General features: G+C 42.6%; 1 protein-coding gene across 1 annotated transcript in view; it reads right to left on the bottom strand.

Moving 5' to 3' along the window:
- Positions 1–26,709, bottom strand: part of klhdc8a (kelch domain containing 8A) — a 96,354-nt gene extending 69,645 nt beyond the window's left edge. The window contains exon 1 of the mRNA XM_079683110.1: positions 26,667–26,709. The gene's annotated coding sequence lies outside the window, so the exon portion shown is untranslated. The remainder of the gene's footprint in view (positions 1–26,666) is intronic.
- Positions 26,710–26,732: the final 23 nt, after the last annotated feature.

Here is a 26,732-nt window from a genome sequence, read left to right as displayed (position 1 = left end):
AACCTGGTCTCCGGTGATCTGCTGCACTTCTGTGTGTAAAATGTGGCCTCAGATTTGGATAGAACGAGGATTTAAAATACTTAACCCTCCTGTTTTGTTCGGGTCAAATCTGGCCGATTAACTACTTCCATCAATCCTAAATATTGTGTTTTACATTTGATTGCTCCAAGGCTTTATGATATCGGACACAAACTGCTGATCCCCACTTTCATTTCATTTTGAGTGGTTTAGTCAACTTTGTTATACCTATGGTGCTCCCGGTCAAAAATGAATGAGTAACCCTACATTATGTTCATCCGATGGTGCACGCCCACAAATCAACAACATTTTAATTTTACATTTTGTATTTACTTGCTCATCTCAAAACATTCTCTTGTATTATTTTATCTGTTTTATTTGTTCTATGTCCTATATATATTCATGTTGTAATGTTGCAGGAGCCTGTGACTTAAAGGTGGGGTAGGTAATTTTGGAGAAACCAGCTCGAGTGCACTAGAATTGGAAAATACTCAGCCGGAAAAAATCTGCCACTTCCTTACAGGGCCCCTCCTCCAACACACACAAACGCGCACATGACCAATGAGGGCACGAGATAAGTTTGTGCACAGATGGAAGGCTGACAGGCAGGTAGGCCATCCAGTTATTTTAGCCGGGCCGGCTCAGATGATTGGTCGTGCTTTTTACAGCACCACAGCTTCCACAGATGACTTTTTTATGTATTTATTGTCAAAGCATTTAATATATTCATTGCTATCGGGATGTTAAGAGCATTCCATGGAATATAACTAAAAGTGTAGCCGGTTTCTCAAACTTACCTACCCCACCTTTAAAGTGGACCCATCACACTATATTTGAATAATATAGTGTAGGACCATACCTATATAAGGCATATTTATACTTTTTATTTTTCAAAATACCAAACAGATCATGCATTTTAGCCATTCCTCATTTCGCTCAATTTAACACTGTCTTTGCATCATGGGCTGATTCTGTGAGAACAGCACCATCTACAGGCCTGGCACATGTACTACAGCGTCTCCAGCGCTTTCCAACGGCAATGTCCGTGGCTGTCTCCTCCTGATTGGTGGAGTTGGCCCAATAGCCGTAGCGCCACTTCTGTGACGTCATAGAAGTGTTCAAATCTGGATCAGTCTGTATCAGATCCGTTGCAGCCCCTTTTTAAGAGATTTGGGTATGGAGGAAAATAGAGAGGGTTGTGTTTTCTGACACTTGGTGAGTTCCCTAGAACACCGGGGACACATGTTCATGTAGAAAAGACGTACACAAGTGCATTTTGCATGATAGTTCACCTTTAAGTTTTTCATTGCCATTTCTACTCTGTAGCTAATGTGCACATGACAATAAAACATTGAAGCTTGAACAGTTATTAATGTAAACCAGTGTTCTGAGACATTGTTTACAGCTTAAAAGGGTGTAAAATAACATTTGGTGATGATTTATAGTTTCTGTGTTAAAAAAAACAGACAGATCAGAGAAACAAACACGGCAGGAGGGCTAAAGAACGCTGTTGAAGAAGATTGTGTGATCTCTGACTTAAAAACTCACCTGTTCACCATGGCCTTTGACCCCTAACCCATGGCCTTTGACCCCTAGCCCATCACAGTCCACCTGCTTCCACTCCTACTGCTATTTATTACATTTTTACTCTATTATTTGCCTCTCTTGTTTGTTTGTTTGTTTATTTGTTTGTTTATTTGTTCACCATGTAAAGCAGCCTTGGGTCCCTTGAAAGGCGCTATACAAATTGAATCTATTATTATTATTATTATTATGAAGCAACAGACACAACTTGCGACTGTTTTTCGTGACGGATATCGTTGCATTTCGTGTCTCTCACCTGCATCCATTTTGTCAAGGTCACAAACAACTCAGATCGTCCTCATTACTCCTCTGTCGTTCCCATAGAAACCTCCGCCGAGCTGACAGACGAGAGGCTTCCCACATAGTTGAGGAAAACACACACACACACACACACACACACACACACACACACATATGCAAATACACACATTAAACAATGAGCTACATCTGGGGAGGCGTGCTCTGCATTGTTTAAATTAAACCAGGCATCAGAGGCGAGGTGTTAGACGGAGAGTGTCGTACACAGAATAGGCCATTACGGCAAAAGTGGAACACAAGGAGTCTCCGATGGAAACAGAGTGTTCTCCCTTTTTGTGCTCTCTGTCGCTCTCTCTACGGGCAGGCCGAGTGCGCCTCGATGCTCGTTATCAGAACAAACAGAGATGAGGGCGGGAGAAAGGGGTACACACACCATGTTCCAGGGAGGGGAGGATGAAAGAGAACAAAAACAACAGAAAATCAAACAGCCGGTATGTGGGGAACACCAGGGAATTGTTTCCATCGGCGCACACCTACTTCCATCGGGAGTGTTAGCATTTTAGCGCATTAAAGGCGTGCCAAAACACAATGGTACACACTGAAAACCTGCGAGAAATTATTCCAATTCAAGTCAATATCAGATGTACATTTCCCTTGGGGGTTTTGCAAAGGAAAAAAGAAGAGACTCCCGAGGCTGCAATAGGCTTGTAATGAATAAGACATTGCATCAGAGTTGGAAAGACGGGGAAATGTCCTTCCTGTCTGCTCGCTGGGAGACGAGGGATGTATCACCACCAGCTCTGTCTTTTCATGTCCTTAGAAGTGTGAATCCACGGTGTAACGAGCGGGGACATTTTCAAATAAAGAAAGCAGGCACAGTGCTGAGAAAGTCTGCACATTAATATCCAAATAAAGATGGATGAGGACTTTAGAAAGAGCTCTGTGGTACACATTTTAGCGGACATGAATGCAAGAAGACTGGTGCAGTGCTAATTATAAAAATGTATCATAATGCCACATTGTCCTTATAACAATGCCACCTCGTATTCATCCAATTCAACATTTGAAAAAGCAATGCATGCAACATGTCATAGATACAAATAGCATAACTGAGAATCTACAGCAAATATGTTGAACAATAATTAAGTGTACAATGGGATGTTGCACTTTAAAGAGGCCCTATAATGCTTTTGGGGGTTTCCCTTTCCTGTAGTGTGTTATATGGGTTGTGTGTGCGCTCAATGTACAGTAAATGGTCTGCAAAGTTCTCCCACAAGGGACATTCTTGCCAATCCTTTTGATAGTTTTGAGATATTTAAAAACAAAACCAACCAATCCTGGAGCCACTGTTTTTTGCTTGACTAAAATATCTTTGTTTATCTGCAAAAAATATTTCAAACAATACAATTAGCAGATTAATTAGAGAACCCTAAGAATGCTTTTGTGAATATGCAATGTGTTTTGCAATCACAAAGTCATTTCATTTGCTGATTTTAGTAATAAAGATAAAACATTTGAATTATAAGAAACCATGTGCATGTGAAGTTAATTCGCTTGAACAGAAGTGAGATTAAACAATTTGGTGTGTGTGTGTGTGTGTGTGTGTGTGTGTGTGTGTGTGTGTGTGTGTGTGTGTGTGTGTGTGTGTTAGACTAGTCCCGTTTTGATTAATTCTCCCTGTGTGAGTCCAGACAACTTTAGTCTTTGACCCCCCCCCCCCCCTGGCTGGAGACTGTCCGCTGTCGTGCTGCGACGCACTCACCCATCGAGCTCTTTATCTCTCGAGGGAAACTCCTCAGCCGGTGTCTGGAGATCTCTGGATGTCTAGATGTCTACGCTACAACTCAGTCTGCACAGAATCCCAAGAGGCTAACAGCCTGTGGAGAGCAGAGACAGGCTGGATCAGATTTATGATAACACTCAAAGAGGCTCAGACTGACAGATAGATCGTTTTTTGTCAGTGTGGTAATGAATTGCCGCTGTGCAAGAAAGCACAAACATCAGTTGCTTGAATCAAAGTCTTTTTTATGCTTTTTGGGTTTTTCCTTTCCTGTAGTTTGTTATATGTTTTTGTGTATGTAAATGGTGTGCAAAGGCTACAATCCCTGTGTTCCCAACTCCATTGGACTCCTTTGTTTACCTCCGGGACATAGTGACATCAATGCGAAACAATTGCGCTTCTATTGGCTAGCGCTCCAACACATTGTACGTGATAGGCTAAGGGGCGGGACATCTCTAAGCCGGCCAGCTAACCAATCAGAGCAGACTGGGCTCTGGTTTCAGACAGAGGGTGAAAAGAGGTGCTGCAGCACAGGCAAAAGAGCTTTCTGAACATTAAAGCATGGAGACATGTCACAGTAGAGACACTACATACTAATATGAATCTGAAATAACCACAACATGTCCTCTTTAAGATAGGGACCTTGTGACAATCACACTCACAGTATAACTTTGATATAGTGAATGTTTGAGAAGATGTTGAGTTTGTGCTTGCATGTTGCATTTCTCCGGTGTCAAAGTCTTGCTCAGGGCAGTTGCAGTACCGCGAGCCGCCATCGGGTGTCCCTGCTCCACCAGTAACCTCCACTGTGGACTCTGTTGATGAGGTTTGTCTCCTCTGGGCTCCCAGAACACCAGGTGAACGGACAGGAAGACTGAATAAAACCCAGCAGCTGTCCTTTTCTATTCAGTTTCCAATCCTCTGTCTGTTTTTTTTGTACCTCGATCATAATGAGTACCAAATATCCCAATAGGCCAAAATGCCGGCATAAGTAATAGGTAAACAACAAAATAGGTTGCTGTAATCCTAAACGACCCTGAGTGCTCCCATGGCACACTTATAGGTAGGATGAAGATAGGGAAGTACTTGGTTAAAGCTATAATCACTATTTTGTATTAGCATGAGTGTGTAAAGTGAAAGGAGGTGCTCAGAGTGGGAATGATCTCCCACCTGACTGCAGTGTTTCTGATTTAGCTTCATTGTTTTGGTCCAGTCTCACTGCCCTCATCAACACTTTTCTATATAGAGTGGTGCAGCAGATATATTATTTGGCTGCGTTATTTTTGTAGGCCAACTTAGAGGTTATCATTTCATTTCAAGCAATGGGATTCTTTCCATCGGATTTTGGAATATTGTAGAAAATAAGACGTTTATCGTATAATCTGGATAATCTCCACATATTAACAACACTTCTAGGATTTATTTTGAAGCGTAAATGCAATTGGCAGACGTAAAAAGTTAACGTATAAGGCTATAAACAAACAACAAAATGGTGGCAAAGCTAATGTTTGGCATGAGAACGTCGAGTAGTCTCATTCAGCCATTTGTTAGCAACCACATTTTTCATGGCCAACAGAAGCTTCATACAGAAATGAGAAAGAAGATATTTTAAAAGAAATGAAAGAAACATCCAGATATTTCCCTCAGGAGCTGATGCAGGCTTAAACGGAGAGGGGATATTTGACTTACATTTTGAAGAAGAAGCAAGGGCCACTCTAAAGTGTGGAGTGGCTCTAGTCACTGAGGACAGTCATTATTCACAAGACTGCAGGAGGTCGCTAGTCAGGAAATACATGTTCTTTCGGCATTGAAACTGTTAAAAAAGTTTAAAGAAATAATTATTTTACATAAACTCTGTATCATCATCACTAATACTTTTTCCAATACAGCAGAAGGGATTAAATCTATTAAAGGTGTTCCAACCCAGACATAGAATAACAATAATCCAAACATTATACAGCTAAATGAGCGCACTGTGGGTCCATCACTCCAATATTTACTTCATTATCCTCTATGTGTTCCTCATTTACAAACCTCAGGTCGCCCTGCAGTGATTTACATGAGGAGTCACGCTGCTTTAACGAGCCCTCTGAATGCCCCACACACCGGTTAGTCAGTAAAAAATAGTTGCGGCAGATTTATGCACATTTCAAAAATATTTACACAGGCTATTAAATTAACAGCTGTCCACTAAATGGTAGACCTTCCACTTATGAATGCAACCCTAGAATACCTGTTTTCTGTATCTGCATATAGAATAGCTAATGAGGGTACACTAACATCTGATAACCTCAAATTACCTAACACTCTCTTCTAATGTATTCCTTGTTTTGTTGTTACTTTAAACTGTAATCTATAATATTATATAGTAAAATTAGAGATGGTGAAGCCCTCAGTGCAATCCCTATCTGCCCAAACAGTCCTGAAGTCATCGATGGAAACGTAATCTCCAGATTTATGCTAGCTAACGCTATTAGCTCCCTCCGTTTGATTAGTAGGCTAGTGATTTTTACCATGATGAGAGAAAGGAGACACGGCTTATATCTCCTTTCTCCATACATCTGGACTCAGCTCTCCTCCTTTGTCTCTTCGGTTTACCCTGCATCCTCTTTGTTTGTGATAGCCGCTGTGCTTACCGCAATGCTAATCGCTATGCTAACCGACTTCAGCGCGATTGGCTGCTCCGTGGCTGTGTTGCATAACAGCAGCAACTCAGTGAAAAGAAACACAAATCTTTCTCTACTCTTTCATGTTAAGAGAGGACACAGCTTTACGTAGTAGAAGTTCCTAATATAAATATAACATGAAATAGGAAAGAGTAGAACATAGTAAAAATGTAGCAGCAGGATTGTGTAAACTTGTTAAGCGAAGACTGTAACAGACATTCATTTATGTGTAAAAGTCCCAAAATCCAGCTAAAATGCAAAAAATACAAATGTCTCAACCAACCATATGAGTCATTTATTTAAAGATTCTGGAAACGAATATTATGCAGTTACTTGAGGAATAGCAACATACAGTATGTGTACACACGGAAAAGACAGGTGGTCGTACAGAGAGACGGAGACTGACAGAGACAGAAGGAAAAGATTCCCTACCGCTCGTGTAACACTTTTTTAACTCTTGATGTGAGTGAGAGACGTTTCCTCTACGTTTCCTACACGTTTCCTACACGTTTCCTACACGTTTCCTACACGTTTCCTGCGTCTAAAATGCCAAAGAAGCTGTCGTGATTGATCTCAAGCTGCTCTGTTTTTACTCACACATGAAGAGGCAGAGTCACTCTATTTGTAGTAAGAAGACTTGATGATGCTGAGTAGAGAATTTTCCTCCTCATTAAAAACCCTGTAAGAGGAGCGGAGTCTCGTATGGTGAACATAAACACAGATATGGACAGATATGGACACACACACACACACACGCACGCACACGCACACACACACACACACACACAAACATGAAGCTACACTGAAGGTTCAATCAAGCTAACGGAGTCTGACACAGCATCACAGTCACACACAGGCATCTCTCTTTAATCTCATGTCTGTTTCATCTTCCTCACATCTTCATCCTAACCTTTTCTGCGCGCCCTCCCGCGTCTTTCCACTGTTGCATTCCCCTCTACTGCTTCGTAATCCTTTTCTTATTCTGTTTTACTCTTTCACTATCACATTATTTCCTTAACGGACACACACCAGAACTAGAAGAGCATTTGGAGAGTGCAGAACTCCGCCAAGGCAAAACGAATTATCTTGAAGTGTTCATGAAAAAGAAAATCCTTTATGTATCCGCACTTTAATTTGAATCAGCTCTAACGTTAAATGGAGTCAACCTTGGCCCATGCTGCACCCTTCCCCTGAGTTTCATGGAAATCAAGCTATTGGTTTTTCTGTAGACAAACAAACCAAACCCAAAACATAACCTTGTTGGTGGAGTAAAACAAACACCAGGACTGTTCAATTTATATTCAAGTAATGGAAATATTGATTGTTAACAAACCTTATTACAGACTTAGTTGAATATACTTGATTCTGATTGGTCAATTTGGACATTCAAGAGGTCTGTTATGTTTCACTAACAGACCCTTGCTAAGGATTTTATCTGATCAAGGTCATATCAATCCACAGAAAGAAGTCTGTTCAATTCAACGTCAGCTGAGGACAACAAACATTTGTTTTCTCCATCAGAAAACACTGTGGAATACTTTTGATATTTGATACACAACTTTTGATTCATGATGGCTAAACTGTCCCCAGTAAAGGGGAAAAAAAATAGGCGCAAGAGAAATTAAGAAGTGAAAAGACCGAGAGCTGGACGTCAGAGAAATCTGCAGAAGAAGACAGACAGGAAGTGAACACTAACAGGCAGGGACGAACTGGGACTACAAATCAGCCCGGGACTCTCGACTGGCCCACTTCGGTACCGCCGGCCCACCGCGGTACCGAACTACATTACTACTTGAATCATCAGTTCTTCCTCATTTTCCTCAATTGTTCATATTTGGTTTATTAAAATAATGATATTGTGGTCATTTAAAAAAAATTTCTGCTATTATTATGAGTATTATTATTTGTATAAAGCGCTTTCTGCCTTCCTGTCATTATGAGTTAGAAATGTAATGGCTATGTAATTGATTAGATTAGAACCTTCATTATCCTAAACTGCTGGGACATTTCCCTAAAGCCAATATCTTTATATTGTCTACTCTTCACTTACTTGTCAGCATAGGTCGGCATTGATGTACAGAGCCGACATAAGACCTTGTTTATATTGGCATCATATTGAGAGGTGCAGTGACGCGTCCTAAAACCAGGAAGTAAGCCGCTGGTTCCCTCGACAAAAAGCAATGGGATTTCTCCACAGGGTTTTGGAAAATAGCTGGAAATAAGGTCTGTGGAAAACGAACCTGTTTGATAAATGCACGTTTTGTTCAGCTGGATAATCTCCACATGTCTACCCTACTTTTATAATTTTCGAATCATAAATCTAATCGATAGATTATTAAAGGGTTTTAGGACGCGTCACTGCACCACTAGAAGCCAACTCCATCGATCAAGCTGGCTGAAACGTTCTCTCCCTCTTCTTCTCATGCTCCCTGTCACTCTCCTTTAACTCCTCCGGTTACTTTCTTTTATTTGATGACTGTTTTTTGCCCGGCTCTTGGCCGGTTACCGCTGGTATTAAAAACATTTTGGCGAATGGTTAGGTGGCGCAATAGTCTGTAGTGAAGGAGCGCGCTCACGGGAGCCTGCTCGCGCTGCGCTCCGCAGCAAACAGCTGTTTGCTTTTCACCCAACAACGACAAGCGACTCACAAAACGCTATGTTGTAGCGTTGATAAACGCAAAAAATTTAACTTAATTGCTAGTCAAAATACCAATACCACAGGACCATTTTTTTAAAGCAATATTTTTAGTGGCCCGAGCGGGCAAAGTACGTTATGCTGGCCCGGGGTGTCTAAATAGTGCTTCCGGGCCAGCGGGCCATTTAATGTCGAGCCCTTCCGGTTACCGGCCGGCCCACATCGTCCGACCGGCCCACTTCAGTACCGGTCCATCGGGATTCGTCCCGAACGTCCCGATGGCCAGTCCGCCTCTGCTAACAGGAACAGTATTCATCGAAAACACTGCTATTGTTGAGGCAACACAAGTGCGAAAATGTTAAGATATGGAGCTAACCTAGAGTAAGTCAACATGTTGACACAATACATGACAAGTCTCCTGGAGGAAAGTGTGTGTTGGGTTTGGCCACCATTTGCCTCCAGGGCAACTATCTCAGATTTTAATTAGTACAACATTGTAACAAACAGAATCTGTCAAAACATGTCCTTTGAAACATGACTGCCAATGTAGTTCAGTAGTTTAGGAGATCAGGCTCTAAATACAGTAGATAATTAGCCGTGCTCACAAATACCTTTCTGTATTTTTCCATCTGCTCCAATAAGGTTGACATTTCAAAAGGTTTCAAACAATTCGCCGCATCTTAGTTTCCTCAGAAGTTGTTCCCCCTTTTCTTTTTAAATTCCAACCCAGAAACTTGGAAACATTTAGTTCACATAATTATAATCTCAGTTGCTTCCCCTCTCAAAACCCCACAGCCTACCAGGTGTTGGGAGGAATTGATTCAGCGAGGAAATGCTGCTTCAGAGTGTCACTTGAAAGAACTACAGTGGCATACCAAGTGGAACTGGATGTTCCGCTGACACGACGTATTACCGTCACCACTCAACACTCTTTAAGTAGCACCCACCGCAAATCCAGCAGACACACGGATGATTCTCTGAACAGTCCTATCTGCCAAACAACGGTACATTATTGAGTGTTATCCTACAAGTCAACAAAGAAGTGATTTTTGATGATTTTAAGTTTCTACCACAGTCTCATTGGTTGTCTTTGATGTTTTTGTCTGTCCCCCCCCCCCCCCCCCCCCTCCCCCTCTCTCTGTCTGTGGTGCTGTGGGTGGAGGTGGAGAGGTAATGTGATGCAGAGGAACGAGTGGAGCGAGACGGAGCTCCGAGAGAAAACCCTGGTTCACACCGGGATGGCTTACACTGCTGCTATACTCTGTGATCACACACACACACGCTGACACACACACACGAACGCACAAGCACTTCATGTTCACACACAGTTAAATGCACACAAGCTTGCATGTTGTGCACACATATACAGTACAAGTAGAAACACACACACACACACATTCAGAGCGGCTTATGAGTGGTGCACCTCAATACATGCCGCAGTATAGCCCATCTGTGAAAAGGTAAATTGAATTTTACAGGCACAAAGCCGACTCCCCTGTGGTCTTTAGAAAAAAAAGCCCCCACTTTGTGAGTCTAAAGCTTTTCTCTAAAGCTTTAGTCTCTTCATCGGGTTTTTTTTTTCTTCCCACTTTGCTTTTCTTCTCCTCGCTGCCTGCCTCTCTCTCGCTCTGTGGGGGAAACGAAGGTGTGAGAAACACTGATCGATATGCTCATTAAAGGGTTGTGTCTTTGGGAGGCCTGCAGAGGGTCCGCACACAAAGAGCACGGAGGCAAACGCTGCGCAGAGAAAGCCTGCTTTATCACCTCCACAACGTCCATAACTGAACAGCACCACCTTTCACAAAGAGCTAACAATCCCTCTCTTCTTCTCCCTCTTCCTCCTTTTTCTCAACTGTTCCTCCTCCTTTCTCATACTGCCTCCATGCTTGCCCAGACACGTAGTTAAAGCACTTTTTATTCTGCTTGTGCAAAGGATTTTACAATCTGTTCGTGCCTCTATTATTAGAATCTCCCATACATAGCCTGTGTTTCTGTAAGTTAACAAAAGCAGCTATGCAGCAAGTCACTCCGCCCACACAATTAACCCCCCCACACACAGACAGAGGAACTGAGAAGACGCAGTTTGATATGTTAACTTCTAATTAACTACAGCACTGCCGCCTCCACCGCTCTACAGTCAGTGCGTGCGTGTGTGTGTGTGTGTGTGTGTGTGTGTGTGTGTGTGTGCGCGCGCGTGTGTGTGTGTGTGTGTGTGTGTGTGTGTGTGTGTGTGTGTGTGTGTGTGTGTGTGTGTGTGTGTGTGTGTGTGTGTCAAGCAGGTGGGATAGACACTGACAGGGGGGAATAAAATTGCCGGTGCGAGGTATCCATCTGTGCAGGATCCACCATATGCATTTCACAAAACTCTGCAAGGTTTCCATGCCAAATGATGGAGAGATTGACACGGTTCCATCTGCCAGAGCACAGTCTGTTTCTGAGTTTTATGGGTATAGACAGGGGTGAATAGATTACTCAATTTATAGAGCTGTTTGGCAGAAACCAATATGTCATTGAGGAAAATGGTAAAAATGTGTCTAGGAAAACTGATTAAATCATTTTGTTTGTGTGTGAGTAAAGACAACATAGCAACATATAAGAAAGATGCTTTTCTCAAAGTCATCCAAGCAATACTCCTTCTTAGCATTCAGAGAAGATGTTTGTGTAATGCTAGTGTCGAATATATGAGGAATCGAGTGGTGCAGCGATGACGTATTTTTGTAGGGCAACTCGGAAGTTAACATCGCAAGGACGCCTTCTTCAAAAAGTAATGGGATGTTTCCATTGGATTTCAGTGAATTGTAGTATTTAAGCAATTGTGGCTAACACACATTTATGATACTTGCAGGTTCTGTTCAGCAGGATAATCTCCACATATTAACACCACTTAATATGTGAATGCGATCGCCAGAAGTGAAAAGGTAACATTATGCTATAAACAAACTACACTTGTCACATGACTTCACGTCAACACCGCTAAGCTAAAAGCGGCTAATGTTCGGCGCGATGTCGTTTATTTAGTCACTTGTTAGCAACCTCGGTTTTTACGACATATTAAAGCTTCTGGCATTCACGAGTGGGGTGTTTACTACAAGCAAAACGAGAACATTTCATAAGCTGTTAGCCTATTAACCTAATGGAAAACATGTAAAAAACAAAACGCAGACATCGAGACAAGGGAACGAGAAGTTGTAAAATCCTAACCCATTACCCGGTTTTAGGACTTTTTCCTACCCTACTCCATTCTGAGTTTGTGTCTCTTTAAACAATATAAATATATTCAAGACAGCGAGGCTGGCATTACAGCCTTCATTTTACCAGGCTGATTGTTGTAAAACACTGTTTTTAAAACATGACAGAAACTAATTAAAGATACTGGAAGAGTCCTGGATAATTATGTTTCGACTGTTTCTGCAATGACTAATCTAGGTATTGTCGAAAAAAACAACTTCATTCAGATATGTTATGAAACACGTTACATCGTGCTCATAGCATTGTGGGTGTTTGAGGAGGACACACACATGCCTCCTTGAAAATACTGTGAACAAAGGACTCAGACGTTGGTAGGATTTGAAGTATCCTTAACCTTGAAAGGGATTTGGTGGGATTCAATGATGTAACATCCTTGAAATTCAGACGTTCGAAGATCCTTCCTTGACATCTGTGACACCCAACGTCTTGAAGTGCGCACATCTATCCCCAAGTAAACTTTAAAAAATGTGTTATCAAAGATAATGATTAAAATGTTGGTGATTAGAAGGGAGTAATATATATATTTTGGGGTAGAAAGCTGTTGAATGTGACATGTATTTTGTGGTTTTGCATCTTATGTACAATAACCCGTTCTTTTCGTATATTTCTGGACAACAATTCTAACATGTATATGCTGTGTCAATCTTATATTAAAGGTGGGGTAGGTCATTTCGGAGAAACCAGCTGGAGTGCGCTAGAATTTGAAAATACACAGCCGGAAAAACGATGCCACTTCCTTACAGAGCCCCTCCTCCAACACACGAACGCGCACATGATCAATGAGGGCACGAGATAAGTTTGTGCAAAGATGGAAGGCTGACAGGCAGGTAGGCCATCCAGTTATTTTAGCCGGGCCGGCTCAGATGATTGGTCGGCTTCCACAGATGATATTTTGTTATGGATTTTTTGTCAAAGCACTTCAGATATTCATAGCTATCGGGATGTTAAGAGCATTCCATAGAATATAACAACAAGTGTATCTCGATCCGGTTTCTCAAACTTACCTACCCCACCTTTAAGGGTATTATAATCCAATTAAAAAGATTTGTTGGAAAAGTGATCAAAAGTACAGCTTTAATTGGTAGAGCTTCTTTCAGTAATAAAGACTAGTAATCAAATATACAACTTTTGTGGAGTAAATTACATAGCTCCTTTGCCTATTACCTGTTACAATTAATCTGTAACTGAATCAGAGTTGAATTACCCGATTGACTTCTCTTGCAAACGCTGCTTAGACGCTCATAAATCGCAGCATGCTAGAAACATGTGATCTAAATGTGAAATGGCAGGACTAGAAATACATGTGTTGCTCACCAACGGTAACTATTGCAAACCGTTGCTTCCACCCAAGGGTGTCAAGGCTGGTTTGGACCCGAGAGCGTTGATGCATTAGGAATGTCGACGGGTTTCTCTGGTTTCCCATAGTTGGACCGGGCAGCTGTGGTTGCCCTGGTTACTGTATCCCTTGCGGATGGTCAGCTCGCTGTTGCTATGCTAATGAGAGGATGTCAAAGCCTGTTAAATACGTGTGTGTGTGTGTGTGTGTGTGTGTGTGTGTGTGTGTGTGTGTGTGTGTGCGTGCGTGCGTGCGTGCGTGCGTGCGTGTGTGTGTGTGTGTGTGTGTGTTGGTGTGTGTGTGTTGGTGTGTATGTGTGTGCGTGTGTGTGTAGGATTGTATTTACAGTGTGACACCACAGGGGTCAGGAGGAGGCCAGAGTCTTTAATTTGAAATGTCACGGCAATTAAGCATTTGTGAAATTAAGCAGGCGCTATCAAACTTAGCATTTTATTCATTAGGCATGGAGCTGATCCTAATGGGATTGCTCTCCTCTCACCTCCCCTCCACTTCCTTTCTCTCGCTGCTATTTCATTATTTACATCCGCTTCTCTTCCCCCACACTCTTTTCGGCACAGTTTATCAGTTTAATCAGCCCTGCGTTGGGAAGCGGAGGGGGGAGGGAGGACACGTGATGTGCATCATTCCCACATCCTCATAGTAATGCATCTTTATTAGGCTCCCAACATCAGCCCAGGAGACAAGTCTCAGCTATCACTGTCAATTAGCAGCGGAGCCTCTCGGGGACTTCTCCTTATTAATATCTCCAAACAAGCACACGGCACTCCGATGCATAGAAAGAGGATTTCTCTTTATTAAAACACACTCAGAGCAGCAGAGAAAACCACACAGGAGAATGTCATCAGGCGGATGGAAGGTGCTTCATTAACTGAGAGAATAAAAAATAAAAATAAAATAAGGATGAAGGGCTTCTTTGCTTTATTCAACACGGGGACAGATATTACATTATCATTTCATCATGGCTTTCTGGCAATATGGCTTTTTCAATCAGCGGATACAGGCATTATTTATTCATAGATGCATTTTTAAAAAGGCACACAAGATACAGCGAAGCCAATCTCCGTAGAGTTGACACAATAAAATATACATGAATATAATATCAGTGTGAGATTATTCGTATGGAGAATGAGGGTAAGGAAAAGGGATCGGATGTTCACTGTTTATTGGGTCTCAATATTTGTAATATGTTATTTATGTCAGTCAGTTCTTTTAAACTGCTGCTACTAATTTTGTAGCCATGGTTGAGCTTATTTGTATTTACTTTTATTGTTATTACGCATGTGTGCCTTTTCTTTTGATCTTTGCTTACATTTCCCAGCTGTGGGACCAATAAAGAGTTCCTCTTCTCGCTCCACGTTTGTTCCTCCTCATTCTGTTTGTCTGTTGCCGCTTAGGTGTGTCTCTGTGTGTGTGTGTGTGTGTGTGTGTGTGTGTGTGTGTGTGTGTGTGTGTGTGTGTGTGTGTGTGTGTGTGTCCTAGCATTACTATACTTGTGGGGACCTAAATCTGTTTGCACAGTCACGTGTGGGGATTCGCTTCCCTCATGGGGACAAAATGGAGGTCCCCATAAGGAGAATCATTCATTTTAGGGTGAAGACTTGGTTAGGGTTAGGGATGTGTTGGTTATGGTTAAGGTTAGGATAAGTCCAGGAAATGCATGTAAGTCCCCTGAAGTGATGTATACATGGTATGTGTGTGTGTGTGTGTGTGTGTGTGTGTGTGTGTGTGTGTGTGTGTGTGTGTGTGTGTGTGTGTGTGTGTGTGTGTGTGTGTGTGTGTGTCGCTTCCCGTAGCCTGAGTGAGTGTAGCCGTTGTGTGTGTGGTCTGGCAGTATATACTTGCTTTAAGGCAAGTGTCTCTTTAATGAGGCTTTGCTGCAAAAGGAGCTCCCTAGGACTCTTGACGTGCTCTGCATTTCAAACACACTCCTGCAGCACGCCAAAACACATCCTCTCCTCCAGCACACACACACACACACACACACACACACACACACACACACACACACACACACACACAGACACACACACACACACACACACACACACACACACACACACACACACACACACACACACACACACACACACACACACACACACACACACACACACACACACACCTCTCAGCGTGTGCCCTGCCGTGCCAAAGCATTGATTGCTGGCTTTCCCTGAACAGAGTGAGAGCTTGTCAATGAGAGACAACCTTTCTGATGCAGAATATCTGTCTCCTGCACTTTCTTTCTCTTGGCCTTTCTCCTTCCTCCGTCTCCCTCTCCCACTGCGATACTCTGACCTCATGTTTATGTATCTCACTATGTGGAGCTGTTCATCAATGCTACTCTGTCAAAGGTCCCTCCTCCTCTTCTTCCTCTGTTTTCTCTTTCTATCTCTCCCTTGCTTGTTCCCCGCCGCAAAGGCCCAGAGTTATGAATAATATAACACTCTGTAGAAATGGAGGATAGCGTTACACACACTCACAAGAGCAGAGGGCTAACAGGGGTGAACGAATTTGCAAGATGCTACAAAACAACAAACACAAATCCAACGTCAAAGTCTGGACCCCTCGGGGAGCGAGCGGCATAAACGTGCAGATTTTGGAAAGCGATTTTGCTATGCTGTGTTTTCAATGGATTTGCCAGCGCATTGGATCGAAGGCACACGTTTTTTTTCGGTTTAGACCTGAAGTGTCGAACACACAGGCAGCGGGATGACTTTGCAAAGTGTAAAAACGAACACTAAAGACATTAGCTGCCATTTTCTGTATACATTTTATACATTTACAAGGCAGGGCGATAACTTAAAGGTCCCATGTCATGGCCATTTCTACTGATCATAATTCCATTGTTGAGGTCTACTAGAATAGATTTACATTGTTCAATTTTCCAAACTCATTGATTTCTCACACAGCATCTCTGTATAGTATTTGTATTCACTCTCTGTCCTACACGGCTTGTTGGAGCTCCTGCCCCCCCCCCCTCCCTGTGAGCCCAGTGTGCTCTGATTGGTCGTGTCGTTGCGAGGCTCGCTGCTCAGTGAGCTGGCTTACTGGTGTGGTTTCCGGGTTGGCGATACAGCGAGAACAAGCAAAACTCATCCTGAGCACACGCAAACACTCACAGCCGAAGTAAAAACAATAAGTGTGGCTTGATATTGAGTAAAGGTTTATAAACGCAGTGAGAATGGGTCTGCAGAGAGCATTTCTCCGCCATCCCAACTCGTCTATTACCAACCAGGGAGCTCTATGCAAGTCAATGGGACTCCCTGTTAGTTAGCCAAGGGATCCTGGTGTGTGAGGGGCTCCGCTGATTGGTCCATTTGGGCCAATCCGGTCATTTGTTGTTGATTTGGGTGTTCACACGTCAGCAAACAATGGAAAAAGAGAAATGTCCAACGAGGCGTTCTGGGGCAGCATAGACAGGTCTTCCCTGTGTTAGAGTTTTATGTATGTATGGTGTCAGTTCAGGTGGTCAGGATTACTACACACATGTATAGATCTTGACAAGTTGTTTTGATCATGAAGTGAAATACTATATTTCTCAGTTCACGATAGAAGTGACTAAATGTGTTCTGCCTTTGTAGATAAACGGTGACCTGTAAGTTGTAATGCATGTGTAAATGATAAGCTGTTGAAATTGCACTTATTTTGCTTAAGAAATACCTAAAATATAATTGTACCACTGTCTGACGCCTGGTTTTCATTGGGTTATTTTGTAAAATGTTAAGTATACTATATGTTGTTCTTGAAGTTTGACATTTTCATTGAATTTAAGCAATTGTTGGTATATTGATGTTGTGATTTTAACCCTTTAAAACCTTACGTATACCTTCATTGAGGTAGAGGCTTCTGTTCGCCATTTGTTATCTGTTTTGTTTGTCTAATTACATTGTTCAAAACCATTACAACTTCAAAACCTTAAATGTCAGGTCGTTCATAATGTTTTGTTAAAGGATAGTTCCTTAACCCTCCTGTTTAGATTTACTACTTTCATCAATCATAACTTTTTAGTTTTATGTTCGATTGCATTAAGGCTTAATGATATCCTTCAAAGTAGACATTTGAACAAATCAAATCGCTGGTCACCACTTTAATTTAATTTTGGATTATTTAGTCACACACACACGCACGCACGCACGCACGTACGCACGCACACACGCACGCACGCACGCACGAATGCACACACACACACACACACACACACACACACACACACACACACACACACACACACACACACACACACACACACACACTCTAGATGTGTTCCCCCCTCTTATGTGCCCAATCCCCCAATGTGAATCACACCTGGCATTCACAAACACACACAAACAAACACACACACACACACACACACACACACACACACACACACACACACACACACACACACACACACACACACACACACACACACACACACACAGAACACTTTGACACATTTCCCGCTCTTATGTGCCCCTCCCCCCACATGGATCACACCTGGGACACGCAATACATGTTCAGTGTCTGTTCTTTGTATATTTACTGCAGTGTTTCATGTATACCAGTAGTCTGATACAATATTTACAGTTTGAAAGGGTGTTAAATTACATTTGGTGATGATTAATGTGTTTTGTGTTAATGTGATAGCAGTTAAAACAGGACCAAACACAAAAGTAAGGGGGGGGGAACGAAGACAATAGGAGGGTTAAATGTGAACATTTTCAGAATGTACTTTTTTGCAGTTTACAATTTGAAGTTATTTGTATTATGCTAGGATTTCACTGGTCCGGACCAGTAGAGATCAAATGTGTCTGAATGTGGGGCCCTGAACTTAAACCCAAATGTCTTTATTCATCCCACATGGGGGACATTGACATCGTTACAGCAAAAGTTAAGATAAACAAGTCTAACAACCCTGGTTTACACATTAACGGTGGCTAAGCAAATGTTCAGAAAGCGACAGATAGTGTTTTGCAGTCGAGCTAGTTCTCCGATAAAACTGACAGTTTCAAGAATCGACTCAAGCGGCAATCAGGGCAAGTGTTGTCTTTCCGTGTGTGTGTGTTTGTGTGTGTGTTCGTGCGATGCCGCGCTTCATTGTTTTTCGAGGAGAATGAAGTGAGTGGATCAGCTCATTAGGGGCCCCGCTGAATAGCTCTTAATGAATGCTATCAGCCCGCTAATGAAAAGTATTCTTCTTCAGCACAACTAAATCAAAAGGTGTTTACAGCAAGCGCTACTGGCACACACACACACACACACACACACACACACACACACACACACACACACACACACACACACACACACACACACACACACACACACACACACACACACACACACACACGCACTTCATCAATGACCATTTGGTGAAGAGGTCTCCTCAACACCATGGTTACAGGGGCTAATACCCCCTCCCCTGAGAAATCCATCTCTCATTTAGACCACAGCCACTGCTCGATACTTGCTTTGGTATCGACCGGTGGAAGTGGAAGTGTGTGTGGAGGAAGAGTGTGAGAAAGAGGCAGGATTAAGAGAAAGGGCTGAGTAAAAAAAAGGGGAGAGAAATGGATTTATCCACCATTAATGATGATGATGATATGGCTTCAGATATGACCTGTTTACAGCCCCCGGCCAATTAGAGAAGTTGTTCTCAGTGCAGCTCAGAGCATACATTGCTCTCCATTTTTGAGACGCTTAGTATAAAATAGTGTTGAAAGTGTGTGTGAGATCGCCTGGAGCAGCTGCAGAAAGTTTGTAAAAGTTGTGGAGGATTGTGTTAAAGGTGATGAGAAAAATATAGCGTCCATCTCCTCTAGCCTTCAGCCCACTCGAAGACTCCTGGGGATTTTCAAGCATCCAAATATATATAATTTAGACTTCAACTGTTTGTTTTTTTCCTGGCAGAGTCGCTGCTGGTTGTTGAAGAAAAGTTATCATTATGTTTCAAGGACCATTAAGCAAAACTGCTCTTAAAACAAGCTGTATCTTTAATGACATTCCACTGATTTCCAAGTAATTTTCCTGATGAGCATTCACAGAGAAAAAGCAATAAGGAGTTCACTGAAGGTATTTAGGAAAAGATCTCCGAAACCAAGTGTTAATAGCAAATACCCCCAAGACAACTGAAGGCTGAAAGAGATTTTTTCTTTGTCACAGAATAGTTTAATTGTTGGTCCTTTGTTTGCTGATTTCTACCTGCAGAACATATTTAATGTACCTTGATGATCTTAAAACCGTATTTCACCTTGACCAAGGCTAAAGCTAGCTAACATTTTAGCAATCTTGAAGTCGGAAATCCATGCCGACCCTGAGAAAGATAAAGTCACAACATATTGTAATTATTTTTGATTTTAAAGGTGGGGTACGTAATTTTGGAGAAACCAGCTCGAGTGCGCTAGAATTTGAAAATACACAGCCGGAAATAATCTGCCACTTCCTCACAGAGCCCCTCCTCCAACACACACGAATGCGCATATGACCAATGAGGGCACGAGATAAGTTTGTGCACGGATGGAAGGCTGACAGGCAGGTAGGCCATCCAGTTACTTTAGCCCGGCCGGCTCAGATGATTGGTCGTCCTTTTTAAAGCGCCACGGCTTCCACAGATGACATGTTTTTATGGATTTTTGTCAAAGCACTTCAGATATTCATTGCTATCAGGATGTTAAGAGCATTCCATGGAATATAACAAAAAGTGGTCTCGAGCCGGTTTCCAAAGCTTACCTACCCCACCTTTAACTGATACCTTGTCTGTACATTTTCCCATTATACATTCCCAACATCAAAAAAAATTCAATTTCGAATGAGCAAAGAAAAACACCGATATTTCAGCTTTTGTAGAATGCAGTTTCAGATTGATCAGTATTTAAATTGTTACGTTGGACACTGTTATAACCCTGTTAAGAAACACTTAATTGTTAGGTTTTTCCCCAAAAGTTAATAGAAATGGGAGATATATGACTCTTACTGCCTGGTAATTCTGTACACTGCCAGGGATTCAATTCTGGTGGGAACGTAAAGTATCTGTAGATCTGTAGAGTATCTGTAAAGTAGCTGTGGGTGGGACCAAGGCCCCCCCACCAAAAGGCTGAAGAAGTATCTGGAAAATCTGTCACAGCAGCCAGTGAATGTAGCATATTGTAAATTGTCAGACTTTCAATACTTTTTTATTTTTCGAAAATCATTGTATCTTACTTCTTTACAAATTCAGATATAGAGTGTTACAGTGACGCTTCCTAAAACCAGGAAGTAAGCTGCGCATGGGTTCCCTCGACAAAAGAGCAATGAGATAATTCCTCCACAGGATTTTGGAAAATAGCTCGAAATAAGATCCGTGGGAAAGGAACCTGTTTGATAAATGCATGTTTTGTTCAGCCGGATAATCTCCACATGTCTACCCTACTTTTATAATTTTCGATAGATTTATGATCTCTCACTATGACCCAGAAATAAAACGGCGACTGGACGATCCGCGGGGGAACGGGAAACTTACAAACCCCGATATCCAGAATGAGATACTGCAAATGGCTGCTTCTTTACTCATCACCAATACATTTGTGTTTATTCTCGTCATGTTCAACAGGCTGTTTGAAATGAGCGACTATGCAACAAAAGGCCTGCAATGTTCCACTATAATAACAGTCACAGACTGCATCGATCTAATCGAGGGTCTTAAGAAAAACTACACTACATTGAGGAAAACAGAAGCTGACTTCATTCAATTGTGACACTGAAAGATGATTTGATTAAAAAACACGACTTCCTTAACTGAGACGTATGCATTGTTGCCTCGGTCTAGCTAGCACCTTTGGTCACAATGAATTAATTCAGCCTGCACACACTTTTCCATCTGTGTGGAAGATGCAGAAGTGTTTGTACAGCAGCTAAAGAGAAAGGTGACAGCGGGCATAACCTTCCCATCACTCGTGGAGGTGCTCGACTCATGTCCCACTGACATTTTCCCTCAAATGAATCGTCTCCTTCGTGATCTCGTCTATGGCGTTATTTTTGTGCCTCTATACTGAGCACGCCATGAAACATTTTGAGCACAGAAAAATATATTTTGCAAGCACAATTGACTCTAAGCCCTTTAACAAACTCTTGCTCTGTGCACAAGCAGACCGCTGCACATGCTCTCTCTCCCTCTCTCGCTCGCTCAAGTTGGCAGGGTTACAAATGTGCCACAAAACCAACCAATCGGAGAACTCAAGGAGGTCCATTCTAACTGGCTTATTTCAGTTAACATGCGTTTTAGGACATATTAAGTGTGGGGGAAACTTCTGAAGCAATTGGAAACAGGACTCAGAGAGGCACGGGGAGAGCTGGAGCTTTGATGGCAAACACTGACGGTTTATTTGGAGTTACGGCCGGAGAATTGACAAGACAGGTGGTGTGTCACGAGTTGACACAGCGGTCGCCAAACCAATTCTGAAGAACTCTTTCTGTAGCTCGAGGTTTTAACTTTCAGAGTGTAATAATCAACATTCTTCATCAGTGAGGCGAAACAATTATGGACCCTGAATCTAACTAGAGCTCTCGTCCATAGGAAAGAATGTGCGCCAGGGAACCTTCGTCCCTGAACAGTAAACTACCTCATGGCGGCTTGTGCTCGGTCAAGCCCCTGTCACACTGTCCCGAAATGTACACCCGATGGACACACGAATATGGAATTTTGAATTTCGCACAAAGATGGCCCCGAACCACACACGAAGGCAACATTTACATTACATTTAAGACATACAACTGCAACGAAAGTAACACAAACAATTATGTTAAAGTATTATGATACTGTACTGATATTTTCAGACTTTGTTCTTTACTTTATCCGTCTTTATATGTAGAAGATATTACGTTTTCTCCGTCATGTTGTTTCCATAGCAACAACGACTTCCTCGCCTTCAAAATAATATATTATATCCTTTTTAGTTTCACAAAACACAAATTGGGTTGTATACATAATATGTTTACATGATTTTGTTGTGCAATAAAACAACCAGATGGACACACGATAAAGGAAATGTTCAAATTTGGCTCTGATCGTAGCAACATCGGGACATTCGGGCCAAATCTTGATTTTGCCACCGCTCCCTAAGTTGCTGCCGGAGCCTGAGAAACTCCACCGGCGGTCATACGATGGCTTAAGATGCCCTCACGAATGTCCCGATGTTGTTACGATCAGAGCCGAATTTGAACATTTCCTTAATCGTGTGTCCATCGGGTGTTAATTTCGGGACAGTGTGACAGGGGCTTCATAATAGACTCACAAGAGAAAATGATGAACTGTGTCGAAGGTTGAATACCTAAGCAAATTATTCCCTAACATTAAGTATGTGTGGTCTTGAACGGGCTGGGCCCACCTGATTTGTTTTGGGCCCACCCACTCTTTGATATCTGCCTACGCCACTGACGTAAAGATGAAATATATTGATTCCTAATTGAGCCTAAGTAGAACATTACCTTCACCCAGGTTCCTAAAACACCTGAACACGAAGGAAATATCCTCGGTTTCCGAACAGCTTTGGCCTCGTGGAGCCAGCTGATTGTACTCACGTTCATTTTGACGATAAAATAGATATCTGAAAATATGACTTTCCGTTCAGCGAAGGCGAACATGTTAAGAGTTTTCCTGAATGAATTCATGTTGTCAAAGAGTTTGATGGCACCAAACATTTTCTATGTGTGTGAGAAAAGTAAAATCCCAAACAACATCAAGTTTTGAGCCGTTCCTCAGACTGATCCTCACATTGACTCCTTAACAGAATTTCTCGGAGGTCCCAACATTTCAATCAGGTTATATGTCTCGCTGCCATTCAGGCCTGTCAACATGTTGAATTGCCAGGTGCAGCTTCAGCAGCGACTTCTAAATACATTTCACTCCACTTAATTTCATCACTCCTCAGGCATCGACCTCAACTCTCGAGGGTGTCAGAATTGCTTTTCCATCGCAAATAGAGTATTCGCGGTTGGCAGGAGAACACGCGCCGAGACAGGATTGGTTGGGGTTGGGGTTGGTGGGGGAGAGACGGGTGAGGGTAATGAACATGGCGCTGATCCGAGGGTTGGCACAGCGGGCTGCAATCTAATCAGCGCTGCTCCTTATTTTCATCTACACATGGGGGAGAATTAGATATTTAACGGCGGCAGTTTTATCTCCCAATCACGCGGCTTAGGTCTGCGCCGTGGACACCTTGTTAAGTGGCTCGATGTGTCCAATCAGTGGGTTGTCAGCAGGAGTCCCTATATGTGTGAGTGAACGTGTGTTGGGTTAGCACTTTCCCAAAAACATTGCCATTTGTGTGTCTGTAGACTGGCACAAATTGGCAATCAGGTGAGGTTGGCATCTACTGGGATCCTGACTCCAATTGCCCCCTTTTCCTCTATCCAGTTAGTTTCTTCTACCCTGACCAAAGTCGTTTTAACTTGACCCTGACAGGTGCTACTGACAAAACCTATTACAATCTCAATTACGCTATATCTCTCTGTTCACCTTATCTTCCGCTAGTTTTGATCTTTTCCCTTCCTCTGATTCTCCAGGAGTGTCGGGAGCTCTAAGTGTTCAGCGTCGATATCACCAGTCTGCCAGCGCTATGCATCCCACTCCTCATAATTAGCCTTAGTGGGACCCTCACTTTCCTATTCATTAGGAATACAGAATGGAACTGGAGTCTAAGGACACAAGAAATGGGGAAATGAGATCAATGGTATTGCAGTGACTCTTCTGGGTTCTGTTCCCCGGAGATATTGTCATGAATGTAATTGGATGGATGTATTGGTGGTTTCTGAAGGCACCGTCTCCTGCATGATGTGGAAGTTTGGTCAGGTGTCTTAAAAGTGTAGCTTTTATATGAGTATCAGACTTTCAGACTATCTTCACGGAAATGGCGAACCTGGTTGAGAAACTCCTACAAAGATTAAGAGTCGTTTTCATTTGGACAAAGATTTATTTTTTTGTTTGGACATTTATCAAAAATAAATCTGGACTAAAGAGTGAAGTGGTGAGGGGGCTACATGTCATTGAGGAAGGCACTTTCACGGGAAGGTTATAGGTTCAATACCTTGTGTGATACAGAGTGAAAACCAACACACTACACACTGGATTGAATGTTAGACCCTCCAGAAAAACGTGATTCTGTGATCGCAGAATTTACCGCATAATCAGCAAAATGGCGCAGATTTTTAAAAGGCTGCATAATCCCCGCATTTTTCCACACAAAGTTGAAAAAATAAAAAGTTAACTCGTCTTGACGTGACGTCATCAGCTCGCGCATCACAGAATGTAAACAACACCGTATAGAGTGAACGTGTGGAGCTCACACGATAGAGAAAACACCAAGATGAAAAAATCTAATCCATCTCATTTATCGACGAATATTTCTACTAAAGACCGGGCAAAAAGTGGGGGGAAACTATTCTGCACCCTGTGCAACTGTGTGTTGGAGCATAAGAGAACATCGACGGTGACGAGTCGACCCACTTTGATTCATTCAAACATTCGAAAATGCTTTCTGCTGCTGCGGACAAGAAAGCCATTCAACTCACGTTCACCGAGGGATCAACCTCCAAAACCCTTTCGAGGGCTACAAGAAACGAAGTGAGTAGCCTACAAGATTGAAGCTGGTCAGATAACGAACGAGTAAATGAAAACAGAATGAGGCGGAGAAGTGTGTGTGTGTGTGTGTGGGGGGGGGGGGGGGGGGGGGGTGGGGGTGTGTGTGTCTGTGTGTGTGTGTGTGTGTGTGTGTGTGTGTGTGTGTGTGTGTGTGTGTGGGGGTGTGTGGGGGTGAGATTAAAATAGCCCAATTGCTTTTACAATAAATACACATTGAATGTGTTTAATTGAATAGTAAAGGGGTTTAACGTTAGTGGCAGGTTGTGTGTGAGAGAGAATAAATAAGGCAGCCCAATATTTAAAAAAATTGTTATTCTTTTTTCCCGCATATTTAGCATATTTCGCAACTTCACGCAATTTCACCGCGTAAAATCACATAAAACCCCGCATGTTTAATCGCATAATCAAGGATTTTTGCCCGCGTTTTTCTGGAGGGTCTAGAATATATCGATATTTAGATATAAATATAATTTGACATACTTGCATTTATGCCTTCTAGTCTTGCTAAGCTAAGCTAACCTAACTGATTTTCACTTTCCTCTAGCTTCAAAACACGTACAGACATGAATTGACCATCTTCTCAAACGGTCAACAGGTTAGTATATTGGTGTGTTTCTGAAAATGTCCATCTCTCTCTCCTTTGTCTTCGTTTTCCTTTGAGAGTAAAGCTCTACCATAAGGGGTTGTTCCCTTCTTGGAATGTATGTATGCACTCATTATACAGCAGTTTGACAGAATAGCATACTGTATTTATATTATAATTGTGTCTAACCGAGCTGTCGTTCAGTCTCTCTCTAACATACATTCACTCCACCCTTTTGTTTCCCGCTTGTCGTTGCAGCGGTTTAGACGGCGAGGTGTTGAAGCCGTCTGCAACACTCTCCGCTCCGTCGGCTCTTCCCCTCGTTTCTGACCCAAATCGAATGCGACACACACACACACACACACACACACACACACACACACACACACACACACACACACACACACACACACACACACACACACACACACACACACACACACACACACACACACACACACACACACACACACACACCTCCCCTCCCGGCTGTCGCAGGAGTCGTGCACCACCTTTCTATTTTTAGCTGTTTGTCCTTCAGTTACAATCCCTGAAAATTGCCATGATCCATAAAATACTGGGTTGTGGTGCTTGAGGGAAAACAACCCATCCTCACCAACACTATCCACCCTCTAACCTCCACACTCCCCCCCCCCCCCCGCCCCTTCTTCCACCTCAAAGTGTGTGTGTGTTAGAGCAACAAATCGTTACCAATTTCAAGTCTTTCGCCATTACTGGAGCGAATATTCCTCTCATTAAAGAGGTGAATTGGAGGGAGCGATAAACGAGTGTAATGCCGATGGATCAGGCTGTTCTTTTTCTCTGCCCCCCTCCCCCTCACACCCCCCGCCTCAGAAAGTTATCCACTGTAGCCAATTAGCATGACTGCTCTGTCTAGCATTAGCCCCCCTCTTCCGTATCCAACTTTAACTCTCATTACCGTCTTTCTTCTACTCTTCCTCCCCGATCCTCCTCCAACCCATCTCCTCATTCTCTCTCGTTCTCA

Source organism: Notothenia rossii (genome assembly GCF_949606895.1).
Source record: "Notothenia rossii genome assembly, chromosome: 5".
In the NCBI taxonomy this organism is placed as follows: Eukaryota; Metazoa; Chordata; class Actinopteri; order Perciformes; family Nototheniidae; genus Notothenia; species Notothenia rossii.
The sequence above is the reverse complement of the archived record's forward strand: the minus strand, read 5'-3'. Positions and strand labels throughout refer to the sequence as shown.